The sequence below is a fragment of the Zea mays genome, chromosome 7 (assembly GCF_902167145.1).
Source record: "Zea mays cultivar B73 chromosome 7, Zm-B73-REFERENCE-NAM-5.0, whole genome shotgun sequence".
NCBI lineage: Eukaryota > Viridiplantae > Streptophyta > Magnoliopsida > Poales > Poaceae > Zea > Zea mays.
This window is the reverse complement of record NC_050102.1, coordinates 70,491,477-70,498,714: the sequence shown is the minus strand read 5'-3', so window position 1 is coordinate 70,498,714 and position 7,238 is coordinate 70,491,477.

Below are 7,238 nucleotides of genomic sequence, written 5' to 3'. Positions count from 1 at the left end.
TGGGTTTAAGTTACATTTACACCTTTAAGATACCAGAAACCCTAATTGAAACCCTAGAAAACCCTAAAATCAAACCCTAGGGGGTTAAGTGCAAAACTAATCCACTTTTGGAATAAAGTGCAAAAACTATAATAATAAAGTGTCTTAAGTCTTATGGATCACAAAAATGTGGATTTGCAATTTAAACCCTAAGTTTTGGGCTTATATGCAAAAAGCCACACTTTTTCTTAAATGGTTAAGTCTGAAATCAGTGATATGGGCTCAACTTTGGGGCTTTGTAACATTTAAATTCTAAGGTTTTTGCCCTAGGTCACCACATCAAATTTGTAGACCTATCAAAGGAGAACAACTTTGCTTGAGGGTGTAAGCATAGTTGTTGAGAAGAAATTGGGGATAATTAAGCCCAAAGTTCGACTGTCAGGATGATAAAGTCTGAATTTCAGACTGACAGTGACCTAGATCCAAGTTTGAGAGCCATTTCGACTATGATCCAGTGAGAATCTACCTAGGGTTGCTATAACAAAGTTGTAGAGCTATTATAGAGGAACAACTTTGCTGCAGAGTCCCGGATTAGTTGCTATATGAGTTTGAGAGAAAATTTAGCTCAAAGATTGGCTGTCAGGTTCATCTGACTGAAAATCGCCATGGTACAGTGCTTTGTGAGGATCAAGACGCCAGTGCAGGGAGCCCTCACCGCCGACGTCCGATCCTTCGCCGCGATTCGTGTCACCGACGACTGGATTCGTGCCGGGAGTTGATGGATAGCATCGCGGGGTAAAAGATCATCACTGCGTGCGCTAGACGCCACTCCGGCTAGCCGCCGTGCCTCCCCCTTGCGCACTGATCCTTCGGATAAGGTTCTCACCACCGTTAAGCCCTCACCGCCATCCGCCGCGTGTCTCTACCTGTCTACCGCATCATCGTGACTCACTCTAGCTCCCCGTTGGTTGCCGGTGAAGTCGCCACGACGGTAGACACGAATCCACTGCGCCAAGGTTCTTCTCTATCTCCGGCCACCAGCACTGCTCGGCCAAATTGCGCGCCACCGCCTAAGCCCCCTATAAATTGATGGCTGGGGCTATTGCGCCATATAATCCAGAAGCCAACGCACCAGCTATTGCTTCAAATCGCTCACCAGAGACCACAAATTTCTTACTTTCCCCAAACCTGTTATACCACCGCAAGAACGCCCTCGTCGCGGCCAGCTCAACTCAGGTCCGATCTCGCCCTCTGTGCGATTGTTCCAACACCCTCCCATGTTCTTGATGCTCACCGAATCGTCCAATTGAACTAGACTGCCATGGGTCGCCGGGAACACGCTGTTCCTTAGATTCTCCGCACTGTCACCGTGGACAGAGTGCAGTAGAGCTCCAATTCAGAAATTGAGTGAGGGGAAATACTCCTCAGGGGTAGAATTAGGTGTAAACCGAAGATTAGCGCAGGTCTTGGCCCCCTCCGGCCAGTCTAGCTCGCCGGAGTTTGGCTTCCCGTGCGGGGCACCGTCGAGGACTTTATCGTGTAAAGGAATAGAACTCGAGGGACTCCTGTGTAAACTGCCAGTGACTCATGAAAATAGTAATTGAACCCACTTCGGATTGGTCAGTAAGCCGAGGCCCTTTTCGCAAAATAGCCAGCGCGGGTGCGGGCGCGCGCGCTTTCTTGTGTTAGTTGGGCCGCCTGGGCTGAAATCAGCCCAGGTCTATTCATTCTTTTCTCTTTTCTTTTTTGAGCAAAACTCCAACAATTTTAGAAAATGGCAAAAAAATCCTAAAAATGTCAAACCAATTTTCATAGATTCCTTATTTTTCATAGTATTTAATAAAAATAGTTGACTAATTTTTAGAACAAATAGGGAATTTTGGGTTATTTAAAATAGCTTAAAATATTGGTTCTGGATTTTTAGAGAATAGATAATAATTCCAAAAATGCCCAAACTTTTTATTTGAACTCTAAACATCATTTAGAAGCCTTGGGTAGAGTTTGGTTTGATTTGGACTTTGTTTGATACTTAGAGCTCAAAACCCTACCCCCTGCCCTTTGAATTCCTTTACTGACTCTGGAAACCCTAAGTTCTCGGAGTTCCGTGAAGAAAAGTTGTATTCAAGATTTTAGATAATAAATTCTTATTATCTTTGCACTCTCATGAGCATTACATGACATTCATTCTTATATACACACATATATGGTTCTGTTTAGAAAACAAAGAAGAAGTCGAAGTAACCGAAGAGAAGACACTACCACCTTCAGAATCTCAGGCAGGAAATTGTTTCTACTTTGATATCTGCGGGTCCGAGCCTGACTCACCTATCAACGAAGGCAAGCCCTGGTGCATTTGCCACCCTCCTTGATGTTTTTAAAATCTTTATCACTTGATTGATGCATTAGGTGATAGGAGTTGAATGCTTAAACAATTCATGCATTACCTTCCTTGAACTTGATTACCTTCCTTGAAACCCTGACTTTACAAAAGGTTTTTACTATGCTTAGTATTGCTCTAGCAAAACAAAAGGTTTTGTTTTACAAAAGATGATTGGCAAAGTGGGAGGGATGTTTTTGAAAATAAAAATTGATGGTGGATCCATCATGGCCTTGATGGGTTCAACATCGGAAAAGATGTACCTCTGCCAGGTACCAAACTTTGGGTTGAAATGATTAATCTGAGACCGGGCGAGTGACTTGCACGAGAAGAGAGTCTCGGTGTAGTGTCTCCGTCTAAGTCGATTAAGGATCGTGTCGATATAGGCTTGATGACCGAGGACCCTTTAACTGGTCACATGCCTCATCATGGGTAAGCCTTGCCTCGGGCAGACTAAGGCCAGAATAAGATAACACGGAATGGGCGTGGAGCGGTGGCGAGAGTAGCGTGTACCCTCCGTGGCAAGAGGCTGGACGGTGCTGTATCTGTGCTCTCGGTTGGCGTGAACCTGATATGGTCTTAAGAACCCCGGTGGCGGGTTGACATATGCAAGGGTTAAGTGCTACATATGTCGTGTGATTGGAGATCCTCAGCTGAGTATAATCGATTCGGATCGCAGTACCTTCACGGTTATGAAGACTTGGTCACTGGCTTATACGTAGAACTCCAGTAAAGATGATGGGTTTGTTAAGAAACCGGCTAGTGTAGGTCAAGTGATTGAACTAGGGTAGAAAGAACTCTAGTTGCAGGTAATTTTACTTAACTTGACAAATAAAACTGGATTTTTAAGGATCCACTTTTAGTAAGCATTTCTACAAAACAGAGTCTTTGATTATTGAGAAGCCTTACCTTGACTCCCTTATAACCAGCATACCCTTGAGAGTCTTTTCTTTAGTCGGGTAAGACTTGCTGAGTAATTCCATACTCAGGGTTTTATTCCCCGTTGTTTTTAGGTGAGGAAGCGACAAACTTTTGTTGCTTCTGTTCTAAGGTGGTACCAAAGGAAGAACGCTAGGAATGAAGTGCGGGAGGAAAGGATCCTCCATTAGAACTTTTGTTTAAAACTTTATGGGAGGAGTTTTTGCCTCCCTTGGTATGTAATAATATTACTCTGCACTCATAGGATATATTCTGGTCTGTAAATATTCAACTCTATCTTACTTTTAAATAAAGGTAAGTTCATGTAATTGCTTCGGCATTCTCGTAACTCCGATGCTTGTAATGTCTGCATGACGGGTGAAACGCTCTTGGGAAAGGTAAGAAAAACAGATACCGAACTTGTCAAGTGATTCAGGGGCACCTACAGGGTTGTCTGAGGTCCGTTGGACAAGGACAACTGTAGGTGGGCCTAATTACTTGGGAGGTTCCGTCACAGCTGGTATCGTAGTGAAGCCCTTCTCTGCAGATATTATGAGGCATCTTCAAAAGGATTTTCTAAAAGACTTATCTAAAAAATCTTTTCCCTTCTTACCTATGTATTTCTGAAGAGTTTATCTTTAAGACCAGATAGTAGGAGTGCAACATATAGAAGGTGTGAATCAACTAAGGTTGATTCTGTAATTACACATGCATCATGCTAAGAACTATGCTAATAAAACTTTCCCCCTTAGAAAAATGCCGCCGCGCACAAGGAGAACTGCGCGCAAGCATACTGGCCCAATTGGTGTGCCTGTCATCAACTGGCCCCAAGACACGACGATAGCAGTAGTGGGAGTAATGATCCGATAGGGGATCTTGAAGCACAAGTGAATCGGCTCCAAGCGGAACTCCACCGCAGGACTGACGTATGGGTCGCAGATGGCGACAAAATTAATGAATTGAGAAGTGACGTCCGCCACCTGCGAGATCAGCTCGTGGACCGAGATTTAGCACTCGACTGAGTAGTTCAATCTCGTTCGCTTGCCTGGGCCAAAGAGGCAAAAGCTCAAGCTCGAGTAGCAGAGCTCAACTCGGCCATTGATGACCTGCAGACTTATTGCAATACTTTACATGAAGAAGTTCATGTACTGTATTCGCAATTGCACCCCAGTGAACCTGCGGATCCTGTCGGGACGGAAGCCGGACCCTCTCATGTAGCGGGAGAAGCACTTGGTGGCGAATTGGACCTTTTCAGGCCCCCTCCCTCTATGAGGTTGGTCGATGAATGGTCTCCCACGCCCGACGACGAGGCTACCAGGAGCAACCGGGAGCAGGAGTAGTGGTGTAATAGTAGAAATAGAAGTAGTGTTATTGTATAATAGGTAGCGTTATTGTATAATAGGTAGTGTATCCTGTTGTAAAAATTCGAGTCTGTAACATTACTCTTGTTAGTAATGTAAAATGGATGGTTTTCTTTGGCATGTCATATTGTTTTCAATGTTTGTTGCCATAGATGCCTTCCAGGACTCGTGCGCAAGACGGGGCTAGTACCTCCGGTGGGAGGGAGGCAGCGCCAAATCTGCCTCCAGTCCCTCCCACACTTGCCGAGGCTATCGCCGCCTTGGTAAACGCGACAGCGGATAATACCCGTTTTCTACGAGAGATGGCGGGTCAACAGCTTCAACAACAAGGCAGGCGGGGTTATCAGCAGGGACCCCGTGAGACCTCTTATTTGGATTTCTCCGAGACGCGCCCACCGTTGTTCGTTAAGGCGGAAGACCCTTTAGAAGCGGACGAATGGATCCGCGTCATCGAGCAGAAATTTGGACTTCTTCGGTGTTCCGAAACTCAGAAGCCCCTATTTGTGGCATAGCAATTGCGTGGCCCTGCCAGCACCTGGTGGGGAAACTTTGTTGCCGTACAACCGGCTGGTCATCAAGTAACCTAGGAGGAATTCAAGTTAGCCTTCAGAGAACATTATGTGCCTGAGGGAGTCCTCCACCTGAAACTAGAGGAATTTATGAAGCTGACGCAAGGTGGGGATACTGTTTATCAGTATCTCAATAAATTTAATCACTTATCCCATTATGCAATCGATCAAGTTAATACAGATTTGAAGAAGAAGCATTGTTTTATGAGAGGTTTAAATGATCGACTGCAAAGAAAGATGGCAACCTGCATCGACCTTACTTATGGAAGAGCTATCAGTACAGCATTGGCAGTTGAAGCAAAGTATGCAGGCGCCGGAAAATCCAAGGGTTTTGGAGGTGACAGGCCTAGTCAGGGCCCTGTGAAAAGGCAACGGTTAGTCATCCGGCCTTTCAACCAGAATCACTCTTTCTCTCGTCCACCCTCCTTCCCTTTGAAGCAACCAGTGTTCATTCGTCCCAATACTGCCCCCACTGCAACAAGTCAGCCGGGTGCCCCAGGCACTCGATTCTCTGCCCTTCCCAGTTCATCGACATGATGCTTTAATTGCGGAAAATCTGGGCACTTTATCAAGGATTTCCCTTATCCGAAGCAGAACAAGTCAAACAATCCACAAGGATCTGGGAATTCATCTCAAGCCAAGGGAAATACTATGGGCAAAAATACAAAGAAGACGGGACGCATATATTATACACAAGTGGCCACCACACCGGACGGTGAACCGGTAATGATGGGTACGTTCCTTGTGGCCAATCATCTCGCAATTATTCTCTTTGATTCTGGTGCTTCGCATACATTCATCAGCAAGAAATTTGTGGAGCAACATTGCATTTTATACCATGAATCAAAAGAAGGGTTTAAAATTCAGTCACCTGGGGGACAAATCTTTACTAGGGAAGTGGCTTTCCAAGTGCCCGTAACATTGGCCGGACGGGACTTTCCTACTAATATGATTGTTCTGAAAGGCCAAGACATAGATGTCATTTTGGGCATGAATTGGTTGGCCCGACATAAAGCAACCCTCAACACTGATCAGAGAACCATCAGGTTGAGTCATAATCAAGAGGACATTCTTTTGTCTATCCCCATTCCAACCAAAACTACTGGCAGAGTTTATGAAGCCATTATACCGGAGATCAAGGATATTCTGGTAGTATGTGAGTTCCCAGATGTCTTTCCAGAAGATTTTCCTGGACTGCCACCTGAAAGGGATGTAGAATTTGTAATTGAGTTGAAGCCCGGTACGGCTCCCATTTCTAGAAGATCGTACCGAATGCCTCCAAATGAGTTGGCAGAACTGAAAATTCAATTACAAGATCTACTAGAGAAAGGATTCATCCGGCCAAGCTCGTCGCCATGGGGTTGTCCAGCCATATTCGCCAAGAAGAAGGATCAAACTTTACGGATGTGTGTGGATTATCGACCCCTGAATGAGGTCACTATCAAGAACAAGTACCCTCTTCCACGGATTGACATTTTATTTGATCAACTGATTAGGGCGAGGGTATTCTCCAAGATTGATCTCAGATCGGGCTATCATCAGATCTGTATTCGGCCCGAGGATATACCCAAGACCGCATTCACTACACGGTATGGATTATTTGAATACCTGGTAATGTCTTTCAGACTGACAAATGCTCCTGCCCACTTCACTTATCTGATTAACTCGGTATTCATGCCCGAGTTGGACAAGTTTGTGGTGGTCTTCATAGATGATTTTTTAATATATTCCAAGAATGAAGAGGAGCATGCCAACACTTACAGATAGTGTTAACGCGCTTCAGAGAACATCAATTATATGCCAAGTTTAGTAAGTGCGCGTTTTGGCTGGAAGAAATTCAATTTCTGGGACATGTACTATCTGCCAGGGGGATTGCGGGGGATCCCAGCAAAGTCAAGGATATCTTGGAGTGGAAACCCCCAACCACTGTTCATCAAGTCCGAAGTTTCCTTGGACTGGCTGGTTATTACCGCCGATTTATACCAGATTTTTCGAAGCTTGAAGCCAATCACAAGTCTATTGAAGAATGATACT